The 24,486-nt window shown below is 43.4% G+C and overlaps 1 protein-coding gene and 1 long non-coding RNA gene across 4 annotated transcripts in view; both read left to right on the top strand.

Moving 5' to 3' along the window:
- PELI2 (pellino E3 ubiquitin protein ligase family member 2) overlaps window positions 1-24,486 on the top strand; it is a 230,911-nt gene that overhangs the window by 177,610 nt on the left and 28,815 nt on the right. The window lies entirely within an intron of this gene.
- Window positions 3,959-7,920, top strand: LOC140913497 (uncharacterized). Its single transcript, XR_012159606.1, has 2 exons — window positions 3,959-6,018; window positions 7,772-7,920. It is a non-coding gene; the product is annotated as an uncharacterized LOC140913497 (long non-coding RNA).

Here is a 24,486-nt window from a genome sequence, read left to right as displayed (position 1 = left end):
GCATACAGACCTAGATGGCTTTAGGATGGCAGCAGCTGCTGTGCTCTCCATGCCTTTGTCATTCTCAAGAGTGAAATATCTGTTAAAATCACCACTACCTGTGGAAAACAGTGCGAGTATTCAGTGCCACCGCCCTATGCTCATAATTTCATGTTGCCAAGGAATTCCCTCTTCATTTCCCTGGTGCTGTGAGAGGAACCGTGCACCAGCACTGTGAAGCAGAAGTGTCAGTAAGCCCTCCCACCTCCCAAGCGCCAGGTTGCCACCCCAGGCCACCCTTGGCTGCTGGCAGGCCGGAGCTACAGGCCACCGGCTGGAGCTGAGCACCCCTGGTGGTTTAAGGGTAGGGGGGGAGGGAGAGTGGGCAGGGCCATGGCTTGGCTCAGGGGAGGCTTAGCCTGCTTTGGCTTTCAATACCCATCGCCTATGTCTGAATCTTAACTTTTCCTTTCTATGTGACTATACTGATAATGTTAGGTTTCAGAGTAGCAGCCGTGTTAGTCTGTATTTGCAAAAAGAAGAGGAGGACTTGTGGCACCGTAAAGACTAACAAATTTATTTGAGCATAAGCTTTCGTGAGCTTATGCTCAAATAAATTTGTTAGTCTGTAAGGTGCCACAAGTACTCCTTTTCTTTATACTGATAATGATACCATTATATATTTTATCTGTAACTGCTGCCATTACAGCCTTGAGAGTTCCCCCTTCATAGATTTGAGCCAAATAAGGAAGATCCTCATGTTTAGCAAGATCCTGCAAGCAAGTGCTGTGTCACACCATGAGCAGAGGGCCTGGAGGGTGAATATTACAAACTATACGGAGAAGTTTGAATTGTATGAAAGCACAGACAGGCTCAGGAGTCCCAGCAGAAAAAGGAGAGGGAGATGCACCAGAACATAATGGCTTTTGGCAGCAAACACAGATGCTGCAGACTCTTGAGGTTCAACAGTCAAAAGCTCACCTCCCTTTGCAGTTAATGGAAAATGCCATTATAACATCTCCCTCCACCTCCCTTCCCCCCTCCCCCAACTATTCCACCTGGCATCTGGGACTGCATCCCTACCCCTACCAGTCCACCCGGGAGGACATTAAGGACAGCCATAGTGTCAAGTACACTGATATGTGAGAGCCACAGTTGCTGTATGTGTAGCTAAAATAGACATGAATGTTCTTTCCCTTTCATACGCTCTCTGCCATAAATTTATTAAGTTTTTGATGTATTTGCTTTTGACATGCATGGAATTTTTTCTGCAAAGATTTTGTTACTCAGTAAATTTCTGTTTTGGAAAATAATTCATATTTAATAATTCCCAGCATTTGCTGCAGAATACCTAGTAATGCTGAACGTACCCACTCAATTCTTGTTGTACAGTGACACAACTAAATAGGATCAGTGGGGAAAAAAAGTGTAATAATCAAATGTACAAGAAGCACCACAAAACTAATGGGTTCATTGACAGTGCTATATTCATAGATATACACCAAGCACCACACAATTCCTAACAGGTCCCAAGACAGCAGGGTCAGGTAGAGTACAGTACACAATGCATTTACTGTGGCTCACTGTTAAACTACTGTTTCAGAGCCTCCCTGAGCTGCATAGGTCCATGCTGAGCTCCTCTAATAGCCCTTGTGTCTGGCTGCTCAAACTCAGCAGACAGATGCTCCTCTTCAACCTCCACCCTGGTGACAACTTTTCCCTGTTTGCTTCACAGATATTATGCAGGATACATCAGGCAGCTATAACCTTTGGGTTTGGGTTGTGGTTTTTTTTGACTGAAATCCAATCTTGTGAGTAAGCAATGCCAGCATACCTTCAGTCTGCTCATATGCGCTCGTGCACATTCATGCACTGGTATAAGGGCCCCAGCCAGCTCTGCACCCTCTCAGTTCCTTCTTGCTGCCTGTGACTGTCACTGGAACAGCTCCTCTTGCTTTGGCATACTCCTATTCAGGGATCTTAGTTCTTTTCCCTTGTTTCTGTATACCCAGTACTTTATTTTTCTTAACTTGGGCTGTTGTAGATTAGTTGTATGTAGTTGGTTGGCACTTCTTGCTCTGTTATAGGAGTTTCGTCTGCTCCCAGTGCCAGGAGATTCTTCGGTCCTGGGTTTCAAGCCCTGTGCCTCCTGCAGCAAGCCTACGGCTGTGAGTGACCCGCACTCCAGTTGTCTAAAGTGCCTGGGACAGACTCAGATCAGGGACTGCTGCCCGATCTGTTGGGACTTCAAGCCCCATATGAAGGACAGGGAGGTCAGGTTCAAGTCCCTCCTGATAGAGGCAGCACGCCGTCCCTCATTGGAGCCAAGCTTGTCTAACTCAGCACCCAGTACCTCCATGTTGGTGCAGAGGGCTCCTTCCACTGTGAGAGTCTCTCAGCACTGTTCTCCTTTACTGGTATTGGGGAAAAAACCTATAAGAAGCAGCTGGCTGAGACAGGACATTAAAAAGAGCCAAGCATGGGATGCGCAGTGGAGTACGACCTGATTTTGACTACTCCTTTGCCTCTGCTCCAAGTGCAGCATCCTTGAATCCACCTCATATGCAGGCTCCATAGAGTCCAGTCCTGGACCATCCCATATCACTTCAAATATATGGAGACACTTACATTGGCGGGCGCCAAATTTAAGTGAAGACACTCTCATTGCTAGGTTGATAAAAGGCAGCTTATGTCAACCTCACTGTGCAGTGTAGACCAGACTTGTGTTATGAATTCTTGCAGTTTGATTAAGTTTGCCGTGCACTGTAATTGGCAGAGCTATAGGCCCAGTTAACTTCGGTTTCTACATTAGCAGAAGCTAATGTAGAACCTAATGCAGAACGACTGGCAGCGGAAAGTTGTCTTTTTTTATTAGGGATATTTGGATCAATGAGTGTGTGGACCACTCTGGATATAACAGCAATGATTCAGGTATGAAAAGGATGAGTTAAAATTTTTGAGACAACGATGACACTTTATTTCACAAAACAAAAATCTATTTTAAACTACAGATTTTGCTTTTTTGGTGCTTCTCAATCCATTTTCAAATATCTGTGACAGGATCACCACTTTAAAGTATTGCCAATATTTACACAAATGACAATCTCCGTTTGGCTTTTAGTTTTAATCCTAGATGGCTTCACTTTGAATTTTTTTAAATGATGTGCAGTTCAAGTTGCACGTGGGTTGTAGAGTTAAAGACCTCTTTAAAAGAAAACTGTCTTCAACATTGTTTTGGGGAACATGTTGGCTTTTTAACCATTTTTAGACACTTCTGATAAAATTGTAATTCACGACTTTGAAACTCTTTCTAATGCCTATCTGTGAACCAGTAAAATGAAGAAAATTGGCAGTTTATACACACTCTGGGTGTATATGTACCTTACCAACAAAATATAAATTACATATAGGAGGTGATTGCTGACTTTAAATTTTTGAACTATTCTATATATTTTTCCAGGTTGTGGGGCTTTGACTTTTCTTCCATTAAGGAGAAAAGTGTAGGATGCATGCTGTGCCTTATAGCTATTATTTCTCAAAACTATCATTTTATTTGTCACGTTTCTCCTAATACTAGCTTCCAGCCAGATAGTCAGTCATCTGTGCATCAAATGGCAGAATACCCTACTGCTGATCCACACTGCCACCAATAAAATTAATCTGTTTCTAGAGCTGGACAGAATTTAAATTATTATTCATGTTGGTTGCGTGTTTCGTTTGCACTGGAACTACGCACTGACCCTAGAGGATCAGTTAGGCTGGAATAGTGAATGTCTACGCTACAGTTAAACGCCATTGGTTGGCCCATGTCAGTTGAGTTGGGCTCAGGCTCCAGGGCAGTTTAATTGCAGTGTAGATGTTCGGGCTTGGGTTGGAGCCTGGGCTCTGGAACCTTCCCCCTTCCCAGGGTTCCAGAACCTGGGCTTCGGTTTGAGCCTGAACATCTGTTTTGCAGTTAAACAGCCCTGGAGCCTGAGCCTGAGTCAGCTGACAGGAGCCAGCCATCTGTATTTAATTGCAGTGTAGACATACACTTAGAGCTGCTTTTATTCTTAGTCTGAGTCTTTAGAAGATAAAAATAAGAAGCCACTCTATGAACATTCACTGGAAAGCATAATGTGTATATAAAAGGAAATCTCTTGCATTGAATTGCAAAACTGTACTCTTCAACACCAGTTATAGCTGGCCCCAGTCCTGCAGTGCATTGCATGTGAGCCTGCCACTGCGCCCTCACAGCCCCACTGAAGTCAGTGTTGCTCCTTCCAGATGTATCTCCGTTTTCCCACACAGTAAAGTATGGTATCAGGTAGTCTGTGACTAATTTGCCATCATAAGATATTGCATAGGACAAATAGAAAATAGTACAAGTAATGTGCTTTAGTAATATCGATGCTGTTCTGGATACCTTTGTGCTATCCTAGTATAACCATTAATAGTCACTGTGATTATATAGCTGTACTAGACATTTCTTAATTTCCCGCTTGTGCTCCTGCTGGTGCTGCTCTATCGGTGGTAGCAACAATGGGGATTTGTCACAGGGTGGCTGGCCCCTTTTAAATTAGGGGGGCCCACCATCCTGATGTTCACAGTCTGGCCAATTAGGACAGCACTTGGGACTATAAAAGATCAAACAGAAGGGGGGAGAGGCAGGAGGTTCTTGTGGAGAGGTTGAAGGCAGGAGACCAGCAGAGGGGCTAGCTTGCTGACCTTCCTGTGCTGGAGATTTGGAGGCTAGCGGGCTAGGGGAACAGTGGCGGAGCCTGCCTGCTGGCCTGTACAAGATGTAAGATTAATGTAACGGGAAGTGACGGATGATCCCCTGGTGAAAATAAGTCCCTGGCAGAGATGGGTGCTGGTGGTTCTGCTGGGAAGAGCAGGGTTGCACTTTGGCTGGAAGGACTGGGGTGGCTGTCTGGGCAAAAGGACAGGAGAGGACTGAAGAGCTTGGGTGTGGTGGAAGATGTGGAGTGTGATATCTACAGTGTCAGTGGACTAAATGTGGGATTTTAAAGACTGTATGCTCTAGGTGTGATAAATGGCCTATGTTTTGAACTTTTGTTACAGATTATTTGCACTATGTTTTTGTAATAAACTGGCTTCAAGGAGGAAGGAGTGGGGGTATTGAGGTAAGAGAGCCTGTCGTAGAATCTTTAGGAGCATGAGTGGGGAAGTGGTGTGGGAACCTTGGCATAAAAGCTCCCAGCCACAAAGGAGGGCTTGGGGATGGGGGTGAATAGTGTACAGGAGCATTAATGTGGGCTGTCTGCTGGCATGTTAACCACAGTGTAGTCTAACGTTGCTCTTAACAGGTCTGGATGGCAAGGTGATTAAAACGATAGTTGCCTGGCTGCACTAATGCTTCACTGCTCCAACCATTGTTATCAACTATGAGAATTAAAAAAAAAAAAAAGCAAATCAGGCTTGTAATGTAGAGACAAGGCTCATCTAGCTAGAGATCTGTCAAGGGATTGCAGTGCTGCCATTACTGTTGTGGGCAGGGGAGAGAAGAGGAGTTCTTATCAGCTATACCACAGAACCTCTTAAGATCGATGTTCCCAACTCCTCATCTTGGGGCTTTTAAAACATGTTACTTAATACACTGCACTCCTTTTATAAGAATCACATCCGTCCCAGATATTTGATTCATATAAGTGGTTAATTCTTACAAGCGGAATTGCAGAGAATGGATGAAATCGACCGTTATGTTTTAAACAGCTGGCTTTTTTATTCAATTGACAAATGTCTCTTTTACCGTAACTAAATTTTGTAGTCTTTAAAGATATTCAACATGGAACAAAACCATACCGATATTCTAACTGAGCAACACGCTATTATTATTATTATTTATTATTTTTATTATTATTGTTACCCAATCATTTAGCTGATACTTTTATTGAAGGCAATTAATAATACTGTACAGTATGTTGCAATTTTACACAAAGTGAAAGTATATTCTGTTCATGGGATTACTCTTGTGTGCTCTTTTTAAGCAGGTGTCTTTGCATTTTTAGACTTCCTAATCTGCAACTACTCTTGAAGGTAACTAGGAATTCTTTTCATACTTCAAAGCGTTTTAACAAGTAATTTTTGTGTGTGTAGAATTCTATCCTTCTCAGGCCACACATAATGCTTTAGAACTTTGTTTTTCATATCAAGGCCATTTTCTTTTCTTTGTTTGAGGCCAGTTGTCAAGTCGGTATTACAGGTTTGTTGTGATTAGCCAAAAGCCTTTATTGAAGGTACGTACGTATGTATCTACCATACAAGAACCCACATCATACCATGAGTTCCCAATGCAATGCTGTGGCAAAAAGTGCTGATGGAATCCTTGGTTATATACACAGAATAAGAGTGGAAAGGTGGTGATTTTTTTTTAATCTTTGTGCATGGCATTGGTGGGAAAAAATACTGGAATATGACACATTCTTGTGTCAATATTTTGAAAAAGATGTCAAAAAATTGGAGGGGGTGCAGAAAAGGGCCACAAAAAATGACTTGAGGGCTAGAGAAAATGCCTTGCAGTGAGAGACTGAAAGAGTTTAATCTGTTGAATTTATCAGAAAGAAGACTGAGAAGTAAGTTGATTAGTATCTGTATTTTCTTCCTATGACGTAGTTACACACAATAAAGAGCTCTTCAGTTCAGCAGCAAAAGACATAACAAGAACTGATAGCTGAAAGCTGAAGCCAGACAAATTCAAATTAGGAATTAGGCAAAAAATTTTAACAGTGAAGGTGATTTAACCATTGAAACAAATTGCCAAGGGGAAGAGGTGGATTCTCAGTCTCCGTCTCCAAATCTAGACTGGATGCCTTTAAGGTATGCTTTAGTCAGAGACCCAAGTATTGAGCTCAATACAGGGGTAACTGGGTGTAATTTAATGGCCTGAGATATACAGCAGGTCAGACTAGATCAGCGTTTTTCAAAGTTCGAGTCATGACTCAGTACTGGGTCGCGGCATGTAAGGCATGTTGAAAGCCCCGTCGGCGGTGCTGCCCAGCTAAGGCAGGCTAGTGCCTACCTGTTCCGACACCGTGCTGCGTCCCAGAAGCAGCCAGCAACGGGTCTGGCTTCTAGGCAGGGGGGCCATGGGGCTCTGCGCGCTGCCCAAGCACTGGCTCTGCACGCCGATTGGCCGGTTACCGGCCAAGGGGAACTGGGGGGAGGGTGTCTGTGGACGAGAGCCGCATGGAGCCGCTTGCATGCCTCTGCCTAGCAGCCGGACCTGCTGCTGGCCACTTCAGGCACAGCGTGGTCCACAGTGCCAGGACAGACGGGAAGCCTGCTTCTGCACTCCGGCTACACCACTGACCAGGAGCCACCGGAGGTAACCCAGCACCACAATCCCCTGCCCCAGCCCTGAGCCCCCCCAAACCCAGAGCCCCCACCTGCACCCCCACTCATTCTCAGCCCCATCCCTCAGCCCTCACCCCCACACCGCAACCCTCTGCCCCAGCCCTGAGCCCCTCCCACACCCCAAACCCCTCATCCCCAGCTCCATTGGGTCGCAGGCAGCAACAATTTTCTTCAGTTGGGTCCCCAGGAAAAATGTCTGAAAACCACTGGACTAGATGATCCAATAGTCCCTTCCGGCCTTAAACTCTAATACACTAATTCAGTTCTCAGACTTAACAAATATCTTTACCTTTCTTAATTCTACTTTTGGCGAAATAAAGTTGGGTAACTTGTTACTGCTGAGAAGTTGCTGGAGTGGAGGGGTCAGCAGGGGGAGCCTTATTAGTATGCTAATTCAATACCGTCTTGAGGCAAGCCTTGATTTTCACCATTACAGTGTCTAGCGCATACATGTGAGACTTGAGATTGGGAAGAAATGAAACTAGAGCACTAGTACAGAATGAAAAATGGATATTCTTGGAGGAATATTAAAGGTGAGTTATGTGTGCTATACATACCAGATTTCAGAGTAGCAGCCGTGTTAGTCTGTATTCGCAAAAAGAAAAGGAGGACTTGTGGCACCTTAGAGACTAAGGTGCCACAAGTACTCCTTTTCTTTATACATACCAGAAAAACTGCAAGCTGATATCTATGGAGAAAGTAATCCAACATGCACATGTTCCAAGTATAAATGAGAAATCTGGGACACAGTAGTACCAAAAGACAGACCTAAGCAAGACAGGACAGTAGATTCGATATTTGCTATGCAGTTTGACCATTCTGGGTTGCGTTTGTAGAGGTATCATGTTCAGAGCAAGAAAGTAAAAAATATATCTGTTTATGGGTTTGAAATGACTGCAACTGGACTATAAGAGTACAGGACACCACAATTGTTTCTGGCCCTTTGAATTCTCTTCTGTCTTTTTGACAGTGAGGAGATTGGCAAAATTAATTTAAATGCTCCCCCTTAGCAAAGCAAAATTAACAAAGTCCTGAGCTATTCCCCACCAAAAGACCAAGACAGATGCAGTTTAAAATTTCATAGGCAGACAAAATAAAAGTTGGAAAGTTACTGTATGTAAAATTATGGCTAATACCCTAATGTAAATGTGGTTATACCAGGTGGCGTCACTTTAAATTCCTGTGTTATCTGTACTAGCAGACCTAATCTAGCAATTACTGTGGGACATCTTGAGTGAAAAAAGTTTAAACCAATTGTCTTACACGGAAGCAAAGCAATCAAGATGAAACCTTTGTTTATAAAAGCTGTTGTAAATTATCTACTTGTAGAGAGAACTTTTGAAATACCTTAAAAATGGTATCTGATTAGGTTAGGGTTGCCAGGTGCCCAGTTTTCAACTGGAAAGTCCAGTCAAAAAGGCAGCCTGGCAGTGTCTGGTCAGCATTGCTGACCGGATGCCAAAAGTCAGTTTACTCTGAGTGGAGGGGGAGTATCAGGCTGTCAACCCATGCCAACCATGGGCATACTTTGGGGGAGCATTGCCGCCCCACTGCCTCCACCACAATTGATTTCTGTGAGTGCTGAGCTGGGCTTGCTCTGCTCAATCTGTCCAGGGGGAGGGGGGGCTCTGTCCTTCCCATGCTGCACCAGCTCGCTTGGCCCCTCTTTCCAGCTGAAGGTGGCTGCTTTGGGACTCTGCCTCCTGGGTCATAGTGCCCATCTCTGTCATTTTCTGTGTGTGCTGCGTCCTGTTCTGTATGGGGCGGTGTGACGTTCTTGACATAAGCTGGGACCGTATAGATCCTTGTTGCAACCAAAGTCCTGTAGTGGCACCAAATCTTGTATAAAGGGGGTCAAATGAGGTGTCTAAGACAAGGTTATGGTTTGCTGGTTATGATTATGCTGTCTATATGTGTATCATTTTTATAGTTAAAGTTATGAACGTTGGCTCTATACTGTCTGTATTTCAAACCTGTGCTATGCTTCTGGGGAACACTCCAGACAAGTTGGTGTCAGCTCTGCCTAGCCTGCTTGATGGCCCGTTAAGGACCATCAGCTATACAATTGACCCACTGAGAGAAGGCAGGCTCACCTTATGACTCAGCAAGGTGTGCAGGGACATGCCTATGGAGAGACCTCTGAGGTTTTTCCAGGCCATGTGATGGACAGCTTGTCTTTGGGACAAAGAAAGAAAGAAAGACCACATGGCAAGAGAATATGAAAAGCTGCTGCAGCTTCTCCATCTTGTTTTCAGTCCTGCTTCTTACCTCTGGAGCAACTTTGCTACACTGAAGCTGTGAACGAAGGACTGATGACTCATCCCAGCTGTGGAGGTACTCCACAGACTTGATTTGAACCTGCAGTTTATTCCATCACTGCTGCAAGCCTGAACCAAGAACTTTGCCATTACTGTATGGAATTGATTCCATTTAACCAGTTCTAGCTCTCATCTATATTTCTTTCCTTGTATGAATAAACCTTTAGATTTTAGATTCTAAAGAACTGGCAACAGCGTGATTTGTGGGTAAGATCTGATTTGTATATTGACCTGGGTCTGGGGCTTGATCCTTGGGGATTGAGAGAACCTTTTTTCTTTTACTGGAGTATTGGTTTTCATAACCATTTGTCCCCATAACGAATGGCACTGGTGGAGATACTGGGAAACTGGAGTGTCTGAGGGAATTGCTTGTGTGACTTGTAGTTAGCCAGTGGGGTGAGACCAAAGTCTGCTCTGTTTGGCTGGTTTGGTTTGCCTTAGGGTATGTCTACACTACGGAATAAGGTCGAATTTATAGAAGTTGGTTTTTTAGAAATCGGTTTTATATATTCGAGTGTGTGTGTCCCCACAGAAAATGCTCTAAGTGCATTAACTCGGCGGAGCGCTTCCACAGTACCGAGGCTAGAGTCGACTTCCGGAGCGTTGCACTGTGGATAGCTATCCCACAGTTCCCGCAGTCTCCGCTGCCCATTGGAATTCTGGGTTGAGATCCCAATGGCTGATGGGGCTTAAACATTGTCGCGGGTGGTTCTGGGTACATATCGTCAGGCCCCCCTTCCCTCCCTCCCTCTGTGAAAGCAAGGGCAGGCAATCGTTTCGCGCCTTTTTTCCTGAGTTACCTGTGCGGACGCCATACCAAGGCAAGCATGGAGGCCGCTCAGCTCACTTTGGCAATTAGGAGCACATTAAACACCACACGCATTATCCAGCAGTATACGCAGCACCAGAACCTGGCAAAGCGATACCGGGCGAGGAGGGGATGTCAGCGCGGTCACGTGAGTGATCAGGACATGGACACAGATTTCTCTGAAAGCATGGGCCCTGCCAATGCATGGATCATGGTGCTAATAGGGCAGGTTCATGCTGTGGAACGCCGATTCTGGGCTCGGGAAACAAGCACAGACTGGTGGGACCGCATAGTGTTGCAGGTCTGGAATGATTCCCAGTGGCTGCGAAACTTTCGCATGCGTAAGGGCACTTTCATGGAACTTTGTGACTTGCTTTCCCCTGCCCTGAGGCGCATGAATACCAAGATGAGAGCAGCCCTCACAGTTGAGAAGCGAGTGGCGATAGCCCTGTGGAAGCTTGCAATACCAGACAGCTACCGGTCAGTTGGGAATCAATTTGGAGTGGGCAAATCTACTGTTGGGGCTGCTGTGATGCAAGTAGCCCACGCAATCAAAGATCTGCTTATATCAAGGGTAGTGACCCTGGGAAATGTGCAGGTCATAGTGGATGGCTTTGCTGCAATGGGATTCCCTAACTGTGGTGGGGCCATAGACGGAACCCATATCCCTATCTTGGCACCGGTGCACCAAGCCACTGAGTACATAAACCGCAAGGGGTACTTTTCAATAGTGCTGCAAGCTCTGGTGGATCACAAGGCACGTTTCATCAACATCAGCGTGGGATGGCCGGGAAAGATACATGACGCTCGCATCTTCAGGAACTCTGGTCTGTTTCAAAAGCTGCAGGAAGTGACTTTATTCCCAGACCAGAAAATAACTGTTGGGGATGTTGAAATGCCTATATATATCCTTGGGGACCCAGCCTACCCCTTAATGCCATGGCTCATGAAGCCGTACACAGGCAGCCTGGACAGTAGTCAGGAGCTGTTCAACTACAGGCTGAGCAAGTGCAGAATGGTGGTAGAATGTGCATTTGGACGTTTAAAGGCGCGCTGGTGCAGTTTACTGACTCGTTTAGACCTCAGCAAAACCAGTATTCCCACTGTTATTACTGCTTGCTGTGTGCTCCACAATTTCTGTGAGAGTAAGGGGGAGACGTTTATGGCGGGGTGGGAGGTTGAGGCAAATCGCCTGGCTGCTGGTTACGCGCAGCCAGACACGAGGGCGGTTAGAAGAGCACAGGAGGGCGCGGTACACATCAGAGAAGCTTTGAAAACCAGTTTCATGACTGGCCAGGCTACGGTGTGAAAGTTCTGTTTGTTTCTCCTTGATGAAACCCCCCGCCCCTTGGTTCACTCTACTTCCCTGTAAGCTAACCACCCTCCCCTCCTCCCTTCGATCACCGCTTGCAGAGGCAATAAAGTCATTGTTGCTTCACGTTCATGCATTCTTTATTCATTCATCACACAAATAGGGGGGTGACTACCAAGGTATCCCAGGAGGGGTGGTGGTGGAGGGAAGGAAAATGCCACACAGCACTTTAAAAGTTTACAACTTTAAAATTTATTGAATACCAGCCTTCTTTTTTTGGGCAATCCTCTGTGGCGGAGTGGCTGGTTGGCCGGTGGCCCCCGCACCGCGTTCTTGGGCGTCTGGGTGTGGAGGCTATGGAACTTGGGGAGGAGGGCGGTTGGTTACACAGGGGCTGTAGTGACAGTCTGTGCTCCAGGTGCCTTTGCTGCAGCTCAACCATACACTGGAGCATACTGGTTTGTCCTCCAGCAGCCTCAGCATTGAATCCTGCCTCCTCTCATCACGCTGCTGCCACATTTGAGCTTCAGCCCTGTCTTCAGCCCGCCACTTACTCTCTTCAGCCCGCCACCTCTCCTTCCGGTCATTTTTGTGCTTTCCTGCACTCTGACATTATTTGCCTCCACGCATTCGTCTGTGCTCTGTCAGTGTGGGAGGACAGCATGAGCTCGGAGAACATTTCATCGCAAGTGCGTTTTTTTTTCTTTCTAAGCTTCACTAGCCTCTGGGAAGGAGAAGATCCTGTGATCATTGAAACACATGCAGCTGGTGGAGGAAAAAAAAGGGACAGCAGTATTTAAAAAGACACATTTTATAAAACAGTGGCTACACTCTTTCAGGGTAAACCTTGCTGTTAACATTACATACATAGCACGTGCTTTCGTTACAAGGTCGCATTTTGCCTCCCCCCACCGCTTGGCTACCCCCTCAACCTTCCCCCCCTCCCTGTGGCTAACAGCGGGGAACATTTCTGTTTAGCCACAGTCAAAGAGCCCAGCAGGAATGGGCTCCTCTGAGTGTCCCCTGAAGAAAAGCACTCTATTTCAACCAGGTGACCATGAATTATATCTCACTCTCCTGAGGATAACACAGAGAGATAAAGAACGGATGTTGTTTGAACGCCAGCAAACATACACTGCAATGCTTTGTTGTACAATGATTCCCGAGTACGTGTTACTGGCCTGGAGTGGTAAAGTGTCCTACCATGAAGGACGCAATAAGGCTGCCCTCCCCAGAAACCTTTTGCAAAGGCTTTGGGAGTACATCCAGGAGAGCTGTGAATGCCAGGGCAAAGTAATCCTTTCACATGCTTGCTTTTAAACCATGTATAGTATTTTAAAAGGTACACTCACCGGAGGTCCCTTCTCCGTCTGCTGGGTCCAGGAGGCAGCCTTGGGTGGGTTCGGGGGGTACTGGCTCGAGGTCCAGGGTGAGAAACAGTTCCTGGCTGTCGGGAAAACCGGTTTCTCCGCTTGCTTGCTGTGAACTATCTACAACCTCATCATCATCATCATCATCTTCTCCTTCGTCCCCAAAACCTGCTTCCGTATTGCCTCCATCTCCATTGAAGGAGTCAAACAACACGGCTGGGGTAGTGGTGGCTGAACCCCCTAAAATGGCATGCAGCTCATCATACAAGCGGCATGTTTGGGGCTCTGACCCGGAGCGGTCGTTTGCCTCTCTGGTTTTCTGGTAGGCTTGCGTCAGCTCCTTCAGTTTCACGCGGCACTGCTTCGGGTCCCTGTTATGGCCTCTGTCCTTCATGCCCTGGGAGATTTTGACAAAGGTTTTGGCATTTCGAAAACTGGAACGGAGTTCTGATAGCACGGATTCCTCTCCCCATACAGCGATTGGATCCCGTACCTCCCGTTGGGTCCATGCTGGAGCTCTTTTGCGATTCTGGGACTCCATCATGGTCACCTCTGCTGATGAGCTCTGCATGGTCACCTGCAGCTTGCCATGCTGGCCAAAGAGGAAATGAGATTCAAAAGTTCACGGTTCTTTTCCTGTCTACCTGGCCAGTGCATCTGAGTTGAGAGTGCTGTCCAGAGCGGTCACAGTGGAGCACTCTGGGATAGCTCCCGGAGGCCAATACCGTCGAATTGTGTCCACAGTACCCCAAATTCGAGCCAGCAAGGCCGATTTAAGCGCTAATCCACTTGTCAGGGGTGGAGTAAGGAAATCAATTTTAAGAGCCCTTTAAGTCGAAATAAAGGGCTTCATCGTGTGGACGGGTGCAGGTTTACATTGATTTAATGCTGCTAAATTCGACCTAAAGTCCTAGTGTAGACCAGGGCTTAGAGGTGGAAAAACCCCAGCCTTAGGCTGTAACTGCCCTGCTTTAAGCAATTTATCCTGAATTGGCACTCTCAGTTGGGTCCTGCCAGAACCAGCATTGTTACAGTGGGGGAAGAGGCAGTGGGGAACGAAGGGGGATGGGATAGGGGCAGGGGGCAGTGTGGAGAGGAAAGGGGATAGGGTGGGGAGAGGAAGCAGATGGAGGATGGGGCAGGGGAAGAGAAGGGAATAGGGTAGGGTTGCCACCCATCCAGTTTTACCCAAACAGTCTGGTTTTTGGCTTCTGTGTCCGTGTGTCATTTAGGGTTGTCAGGTGTTTGGGGATTTTGGGATCTGGCAACCCTAAATGGCACCTGAACCAAAAGTCCAGTTACTGTGGGGTGGAAGCTGGTGTCTGGTCACTAACCCATGCCAGCCCTTGCTCAACCGGGGCCGCCCTCTGCCTGCAGGCAGGCTCCTTGAGACGATACAACAAGTGACACAGAGAGTGAGAGGAGCAAGCAATTGGGACAGGGCCTTGGGGGGGAAAGAGATGGAGAAGGGGGTGGGGCTTAGGGGAAGAGGCAGAGCAGTGGCAGGGCTGTTGGGGGAAGAGACAGGGAAAGGGTGGGCCTCGGGGGTCCGGTTACCAGTATTTAGAAAGGTGACAACCCTAAATTAAATTTTAGAGTAAATTAATGAAATCAGAAGTTAAACAATATTGAACAGGCTAAGTAACCTGAGGTCAATGAATTGTATATATTCTGTGCATCATCCTTTCTTTTTTAGCTGCTCCATCTGGTTTAATCAGTCATCCCTAAGCGTTGCCTGCTGAGGGCATTGATTGGGGCTCCTATGCACTACTATTTATAATATAAATAATAAATAACAATAACCTGTATCACTCCTGAGACATAGGTAAGTAGTAAATTCATTGTACAGTTAAACTGGCATAAACAACTAAGCGCTTGTCTATATGGAGAGCTAGTGTGTGGCAAGTCACAGTGCGAATATTAGCGTTTGAAGTGGAAGTACTTCAAGGTGCGCTACCTGATTTTTAGTGCATGGTAGCAGGATCCACATGGCCACCTAGTGCATGGCAGGATAGTGCTCTATAGACTTGCACCATGACTTGCTGCATGCTAACTCATTCTGTAGACAAGCTCTAAGCAACTTGCCCAGTGTGTGTCAGTAAATCAGTAGCAGAGCTTCCAATAGTGCATCCCCTGAGTTAGGGTCTTGGCTTTAATTTGAGGTGGGGTGGGTGGGAAGCTTGTGGCTCAGCTTTGCTACATGGAAACTCCCATCTTTTGCTTACATTAAGATCTGTTGATGCAGCAGTAGAGGTGCTTGCAACGGTGTAAGTGCTAATTACACTTTAGGCTGCATGACATGGTGCTGAAAATACTTGCGCTCAGTATACATTAGTCCCTATACTGCTGCTCATGCCTGTGATGGAAAACTGGTACAAATATTTGTACTTCGTTTGCTCCGATGAAGTGGAATCGTCCATTTTGAATCCATGAAATTGAATTAAGGAGGTGGGGACATCAGGGGTAGACCATCCGTTTTTTTGTTTTGGTTTCTTTTTAACTTAAAATCCCTTTTTAATGTGCAAATAAAATCTGACACTTCTATTCTTTCCATCCTATAGTTTTAAATTACTAAAGTGAATGGTTAGTAGTTCTGTTATTTGTATTGCATTAGCACAAGTCATGGACCAGGACCAACTGTGCTATTCACGGTGTGAACACAGGACAAAAGACAGTTCCTTCCCCCAAAGTTTACAATCTAGTTTTTTAATAGTTAGTAAAACTTCCGTTTTTACAGACGTTTTTCCTACTGGGACATTTGTTGCTTGAAATATTTTTCAATGTTGAAAGACGAATCCAGTGCATAATTGATGAGCAAATAACCCGTGCTCTAGTTGCCCAGCATCACCATCTAATAAATATTTAACTTGCACAAGTTAAGAAAGCTGAAATGCTTTGATCAGACTATACTCCACCATTGCAGTTTGACATTGATGGGCCTTTGGTGCTCTTGAATTCCACCCTTAAGTGCCTAAATATGGATTTCTGAGTGTTTACTGTAGGCAGCTGTTTTTGAAAATTTTAGTCTATGCATTAAAAAGTTCACAATAATTCTGGAGTTTATACTTTCTGTACATTAGCTGTTAACAGTGAAGCAATTTTTGTTCTGCAATTGCAAAGATTTTGTTTGGCAACAAAGTTTTATATTTTTAATGTCAGACTTGTGCACATGCTTAACTTTAAGCACACGAGTACTTGACTTCAGTGGGGCTATTTGTGTGAATAAGGTTAAGTACCTGTTAGAGTATTTGCAGGATCAGGATCTTGATATTCAATACTTTGTGGGGAGTAGTTAGTTATAGCAATTTTGAAAAAGTCAAAAGATCCGCTAGAGGCATTTTAAAAAAGTAGTTTAAAATTTAACAAATTAAGGTGTAAAGTTGCAATAGTACAAATTTTTAAATTACAAAGCCTCAACCTGATTTAGATTTGATGCCTTAGAAATATCAAGTGACTTAAATCATATTTAATTCAATGATTTAAATCGCTTCAACCTGGGGAGCAAACTCTGTAGACTCTACTGGCCAGTGCCTGCCTAAGGGACTTGCACATGGAAGCAGCAGTTCTGATTAAACGTATTCTATTGTTCAAATTACATCTTGCCGAGTCTCTTTTTTTTAAACATTCTTCCTCCTACAAAGATCAAGATTGCCTTTACTTCATAATTATATATAATAGGTCCCCTGTGCTTGTAAATGATCTTATTTAGAACAGTTTGTTTGTATTCTGCAAAAGCACACTCTGTACTCGGCGTGTTAATATTCTTCTTTGTTAACTGCTGATGTTTGGCGCAACATTAAAGCGAAAACCTAATGGATACATGGTTTTAGGAGAAACTAGAAGACATCCAAAAATAGTCACTAAACCATTTTGCATTGGGATTATTTTTGTCTTGTGCTGTAAGGTTTTTTGTAACTGGGCTTCCAAGTTTAGGAGTTTATTTTACTGTGCTAGAATATAGAAGAACTTGAGCTCTATGTTAAAAGGAGATTTTGAAGAAAATATCAGAATACTTTCCTGCAGCAGGTTCCCCTTTGTGCTTTCTGCTGACCCAAGAAAGGGCTAAACTGACTAGCTTATGGTAATAAATTGACTAGCTTATTGCTATTTGTATTTTATTTCATATATTTATGTGAAATGTATAACTTTGATAGTAGTTTGTTAATCTCTGTTACTTTGAGTGGAAGGTGCTTGGAAATCCCACTTTAGATGATGTCTAAAGATGAACTGATTTTTTTTTAACTATATTCAGAGCTCTAACTGTATAGGAGAGAGAAGCAGTATGGTGGCTTTTGGATATGCTTCATCTAGTGTCGTGTGGTAGAAAGTGAAAACCTAGAATTTTAGTTTACAGCAAATCTGCGTGGTTTGAATATTACATTTTTTTTAAAGCTAGAGGTTTTTAAGAAACTGGATTTTTAAGGAAATATTTTTTTTTGCTCCAAATGTTAACATACGACTTTTGAATAAGACTGTTCACTTTAATTTTATGTGCGTTAAATTCCTAGACTTAATGTTATTGAGTCTTGTACTAGTAGCATAGTATTTAATATCTTATGAAGCTATATGCGTGTGGTTGTAGCCATGTCGGTCCCAGGATATTAGAGTGACGAGGTGGGTGAGGTAATATCTTGTATTAGACCAACTTCTGTTGGTGAGAGAGGCAAGCTTTCAAAAGACGAATCTGGGAGCTTAAATTTAATTACTCTGCTAGACACCAAAAATCATAGACTGAGCAGAGACACTGGATTTATGGCTTATTCCAACAATCTATAGCGAACAAATACCCTCTTTTTGTCCTAATATTGCAGAGGTGTTAGTGGGCCACTCTACCTTGAATATGTGCTAGCTACTTTTAAACAATCTGTTCCGTCTTGTATCTAGCAGGGATGCTAGGAGTTCCTTTCCCAGTCTGAAGAAGGGGGTGTGTGTGTGTGTGTGTGTGTGTGTGTGTGTCCTGAAAGCTTGTCCCTTTCACCAACAGAAGTTGGTCCAATAAAAGATATCACCTCGCCCACCTTTTGTCTCTCTCATTATGAAGCTAGCAGTTAACAACTTAGCCAAAAAACAAAAAATTGAGGTGAGGACCTTGGGCCATATACCTTTCTACATTCTTCAGCTACTTTTAATTCTACCTTTTGATGTGGGTGTTTGTATTGTTAAAAAAAAAAAACAACTCTCTAGAAAGCAAGGACAAGTGCAATTCTCCCTCCCTCCACCCCCAAAAAACCATTACCAGTTTCCAACCATTCATCCACTATACTGTAGCAATAATTATTCACACCAATTCCTTTCTACTATGCTCGCTGTCATTGAAACAGTGCTACCACACTAAACACAGTGAAAAATTACACTGTAATACGCAACCTTATCTTCAATCAGGTTTGAAAGCTTATGCTCAAATAAATTGGTTAGTCTCTAAGGTGCCACTAGTACTCCTTTTCTTTTTATGAGTTCATGTGAAAATGTATGTGTGCACATCCTGGATACTTGTGTGATTGGTCAAAGTTAAATGTGTAGCAGAAGTTCTTTGATAAGATATGAAAATTTTGAGTAATCACTTGGTTGGTGTGTGTGTGTGCTCTGTTTTCTGTATAGAGATACTGAGATTGTGAGCCTGATTCTCTAACATTGGTTTTAGACCATTTTTCCAATGACTTTTTAAAATTGGTTAAATGCCTCTAGGGGTATGATTTGGGGTGACTCTTTCAGAAAGGTCAGAAGGTACTATCCTGTTATGGAGCAAGGAGATACTTAGAAGTATAGTAGCTGACTGGCAGTGTGATACTGTCTTACAAGGCATAGTTGGAAACAAATGCTGATACTGGAAACTATGTGTTTGGAATTCACTTTGAAGTCATTGTGGTCTTTTGTATAAAGAGTTTGCTCCAGAATCTACCCCAAGTTAATTTGTTCCCTCCCTAAGTGATCTAGTAGTGATCTCCTTGCTTGTATGTAAAGTCTTCTTGACTGGGTATAGAAGATCCATCCAACTTTGGATGTTTGTGTTTGGAAATTTGTGTTTCAGGGGAAAAGTCACAGCAATACAGGGCCAAGGAGGAGGGCAGATAAAATATGGATGGGGATGCCCTTCTTCCCCAAAGAAAAATAGCACAGTAGCGGTTTCTTTCTTATTGTCTCATTATCTCTGCCCCTTAAAACTAATAGACAACCTTTTTGCTTCTTTCTGTAAGAAAACTGAAAAGCCCCACACAAGTCTTGCTTAGCTATATTGATGCATGTTACATCATCTCTGACCTTTTTCACCACAAATTTAATTCAACAACTGTTGTAGCAGTCTGGTCTGTTTTGAGAGAGTTCTCTTTTAACTCAGTGTGTAATATGAATAGGCTTGGCAGAATTTGATCTTTATTTTTCCCCTCTAATTTTGACTGATAGTATTGATGTTTGTTAATAAGCATTTTGAAATCTTTTTGATTTGTTTTAAATGTTCACAATTGTTGGGACAGACAATGTCTTTAATGACAGATATTGACATTCAAAAAGTTAAAGCTTTATAACCATTAAAATATAAATTGTCAACTTCACATGTCAAAATACACAAATTAAATATCCTTAAAACAAACTCAAATCAAAAGTTCTCAAGCAGTGTTTTTTATCTTGCCTATTTGTAGATTTCAGTTGTCAATTTGTGTATGTATGGTGAAATCAACATTTATGGACTTTGAGGAATAAGAATTAATCCTTGCAAGTCTAAATATAAACTAAGAAATACTGTCAAATTTGGCAGTTATTTAATGACAGGACCAGTTTCAATAGAATTTAAGTTTCATTGAATGAATCTGTTGAAACTGACTTTGTTTTATGAAGAGAATTTTCTTCAGTAGTAGGTAGCAACATAAAATTCCTTATTCCTAAGATAAAAGCCTTAACAATCTAATTGAGTTGCTGGGAGTGTGTGAGGGAAAAGTTCCTTCACTCTTGGTATGTAACAGTTCTGTTTTATTAAACTATTTCTGTAAACAATCAGTATTGTTGGCAAGGGTAGGTTCATATCTATTTTTATTTCTCATGAGAGATTTTTGGGCAGCTGCTCAACACTTTTCAGTGTTAAGGTAACTATCCAGAGAGTCTTTGGCTGTCTTAATATAAAATCACTCTGTCAGATTCAATATATAGTGTCTGGAAGCTGCAGAAAGATCTGAAACGTCTCATCTCATTAGTATACTAAGACTGCATGCCAGTAGTGGTGGCTTTATCAGTGCTCCTAGATGCTGCTGATTCACTGGAACACACATTGCTCATGTACAGTTTGTACAAAATCTCCAATGTACTTTATCAGTAAAAGTCACTTGAGGAACTTACATTGTCACTTCAGTTTTCTTCCCTTTTTTAAGGATTCTGACTGGTGACTTCATGTAAGTGTGTGCCTGATACACTCTGAGAGGAGAACATCCATGTTTCTCAAGGACAGTCGTGCCCTCAGGATGCATTCACTGCTTTGTTCTTGATGTATACTATGCATTAATAGCTCTCTGTCTTCTCTACAGGTAGCTGGAAAAACTTTCTGATGGTTAGTGTACCCTGCTTATACTGCAGTTATTGTAGTGACTCTTGTAGTGGCGCAAAGTTTTGGGCCATATCTCAAAGTACAGCTTCGTATGCCATGGTATTGAGTTTCTAGGTGTGTATCCTTCAAGGAGAAGATCCTGCCCCTCCTGGATGAGTAACAGGATTATTCTAAGAATAACACTGTCCCTTCAGGAGACCACGGATAAGGCAGAATTTGTCCAGCAAACCTTTACCATGTAATGTTAGGGAATCGCTCTGTAAAATATGACAGGTTTCAGAGTAGCAGCTGTGTTAGTCTGTATTCGCAAAAAGAAAAGGAGGACTTGTGGCACCTTAGAGACTAACCAATTTATTTGAGCATAAGCTGAGGTGAGCTGTAGCTCACGAAGGTGCCACAAGTACTCCTTTTCTGTAAAATATAACTCCCAGAAATAACTTCTAAAAAATAAGTTTCTTTATGGAAAACTGCTTTGTTGCCTCTTAAATTCTATGGCTATCTGTGGCCATCTCACTTATTTCGAGAAAAGGGAGAAAACAAATGTTCATTTAGGAGATGCTCTTTAGGACAAATAGTTACTTAGTTACGAGGCACCCGTATAGGAACGGCTAGGCCGAAGGCTCCAGCAGCGGCATTGGGAGCGGTGCATTGTGGGCAGCTATCGCAGCATGCAAGTGACTGCAACGTGCTTTTCAAATGGGGTGGGGTGGGGTGGAACGTTGGTTGTGTGTATGTATGGGGGGAGAGTGTGGGTTTTTGGGGGGGCCGAGAGCATGTCAGCATGCTGTCTTGTAAGTTCAGATAGCAGCAGACCCCCTTCTCCCCCCCTCCCCCCAGCATTCCACACTAATGGCTTTCTTTGTCTCGGAGCAGATAAGCAGCCGGCTGTCAGAAATGGAGCTTTCAAAGGGCATATCCGCATTCCTGCAGTGATTCAAAAACAATGACAAGAGTGGCCACTTGACTTAAGGGGATTATGGGAAGTTTCCGGAGGCTGATCAGAGTGCAGTAATGCAGCATCTCGTTCACACTGGTGCTGCAGCACTCCAGCGGGGGCGCAGCAAACGTTACTCCACTCGCCAAGGTGGAGTACCAGCAGCGCTGTAGCTGCAGAGTCAGAGCGCTCTACGTGCCTTGACAATGTGGACAGGTAGTGAGCTAGTGTGCCTGGGGCTCCTTTATTGCACTGTAGCTTGCAAGTGTAGCCAAGCCCTTAGTTACTGAGCAAACACTTAAACATTACCTTATAACGTGGGATACAGATATTATAAGTAAGATTAATGCATACAGCCACTTACAAGCATTTCATAAAGTTTAAACACTAGACACATTTTTACAAATCTAATATCTCTCAACAATGCTAACACACAGTGAAACAGATTGGTTTCCAGCTATGCATTTGTCAGTGTTCAGTGAGGTCTAAGGGGCTTGGCATGAGCTGGCAATTGGTCTGCCAGCATCACAGGAGAGAGAAGGTCATTTGGTAGGAGATGGAAGGAGAGGAAAAAATGGTTTGGTAGTGAGAAAAGGGGGAAGAGACTAATGCCCTTAAAATTTTCTCTCTATATTTGAAACACTTGGGAGGAGAGACAGATCTTCTGACACAGTTAAACCCTAGTGTGTTAGGCTGGTGGTCATTTGTTTTTATTAAATGATTTTGTAAACTTCAGCAATGACCTGCAGTTCTTAAACCCACATCTCCTCCTATCTCTTGTACACTCAGTTTGTAACGATTTCTCTCCTCCCTCTAGGGGCATTCTTACTAGTTCTATTGTGGATCATATGCTCTTCTTTGGTGTGATATCTTATAATTCATTCTGCTGGTGAATCACTGAAGAGAGCTGTGTATTTAGAGAAAAGTCAGTCTGAGTTCTTCTGGGAACCGTGCGGAGCCAGCGCAGGCAGGGAGCCTGCCTTAGCCCTGCTGTGCCGCCGACTGGACTTTTAGAGGCCCGGTCAGCAGTGCTGACCAGAGTCGCAAGGGTCCCTTTTTAACCAGATGGTCTGGTCGAAAACTGGGTGCCTAGCAACCCTAATTCTAGCGAATACCAACTGCTTCCACGTTCCATAGGTTTCACTGAAGGATTGTTTTTCAGTCACCAGACTTAGGTGGTTTGTAGGGCTATAAATCCATTTGCCTGCAAACTCAGTCACAGTAGCTATGTCAGGTATGACATTTAAAGGAACTGAGAATCCATTACTTAATCACGACAATACATTGCCAGGCTCCAGATGTGGTGAGCTTGCCCCATTGAATCGTATGGGGTTTATCACTGTTCTTCTTAAGTGAATTCTGTTACATGAGAAATCACCTGATGATGACTCCAAAGGAATATTTAGTTCAGCAGCTTTGTGTAGTAACCTATAACAGTAGTATCTGTAAATGCAATATGAATACCCTTCTTTAAGGAAATACAACATTGCCAGAATTACATTCATACAAAACTAGTTCAAAGTCCCTTTTAGCCACATTTGTCCCATGTATAGTTTGTACCATGTTGTACCATGTTGACAGGGAGTCAAATTTAGCCCTGGTGCAAGTTACACCCGGACTGTACATGGCCCAGAAACAGCAAAAAATCTTCCTTTTACAGTGTTTCAAATTTAGGGATTTATTGAATCATTTTAACTATTAGGCTGATTATCATTTGGTTTTAGAAAATGACCATGAGCTACATTGAAATCTCTTCAGTAAATGTTGGAGTTAACAAATTTGTGCACAGGGTTTTTTTGCCCATTTAATTTTAATACAGATTTGCCTAGTTCTGCAAATATTTCTTGTGAGGAAAATGTTCAATAAATGCAACTGTTTTAAAAACCTGGTTTTTGTTCATATTCATGTTAGCGGCATCTCCTTTCCTTTCCTTTTTTTCTGTGTGGATTTGCTAACCCTTTGTCTGAGGGCAATCTCATGAATGTTTCAAGATATTCATTTAGCTGTTGGTGGGAAAATTTTGACAGCTGAGAGGTTAAAGGCTCAGGAGGTGTTAGTGTGGATACCCAGATAACATGTGCACAGTAGGCTGAAATTCCTTAAGCTTAAAGACCTCGTTGTAATGCTAATGTAAACACTCACTCCTTCTGTTTATAAGGGAAGCAATAACATGAAAAGAACTGGTATGTGGCTGAATAGGAAGCAGATGGAGAGACTTTTTTTAAACAGCTGTGACTCAGATTCTGGTTGATATGGGCACTTTTCCCCTCCCTCTCTATGCATACAAAGCCCATGAAGTTTCCATGACAATGTTCTCTTGCCAAAGGTTACAGCTATTAAGTATAATTTTTTTGTCTGCTATCATAAGTCAGTATACATTTCCAGCTTTATTGTAGTCTAGTACTATAGAAGCAATAATTCTGGGTAATTGAGGTTTAGTTTTTACATTACTATGGAATAAAAAACCTGCAAACCATCACTCTTTAGGTACAAATAGTATGATTATATTAATTGAAAGGAATTTTATTTTAAACCATGTCATAATTGGTAGATTTCAGAGTAGCAGCCGTGTTAGTCTGTATTTGCAAAAAGAGAAATTCCTAGTTTTAAATAGGAACATAAGAACGGCCATACTGGGTCAGACCAAACGTCCATCGAGCCCAGTATCCTGTCCTCTGACAGTGGCCAATGGCAGGTGCCCCAAAGGGAATGAACAGACAGGTTATCATCAAGTGATCCATGTCCTGTCACCCAATCCCAGCTTCTGGCAAACAGAGGCGAGGGACACCATTCCTGCTCATCCTGGCTAATAGCCATTGATAGACCTATCCTCCACGAATCTATCTAGCTCCCTTTTGAACCCCGTTATAGTATTGGC

This window comes from Lepidochelys kempii, chromosome 6 (genome assembly GCF_965140285.1).
Source record: "Lepidochelys kempii isolate rLepKem1 chromosome 6, rLepKem1.hap1, whole genome shotgun sequence".
Lineage (NCBI taxonomy): Eukaryota > Metazoa > Chordata > Testudines > Cheloniidae > Lepidochelys > Lepidochelys kempii.
This window is presented reverse-complemented; position numbering and strand designations above follow the sequence as displayed.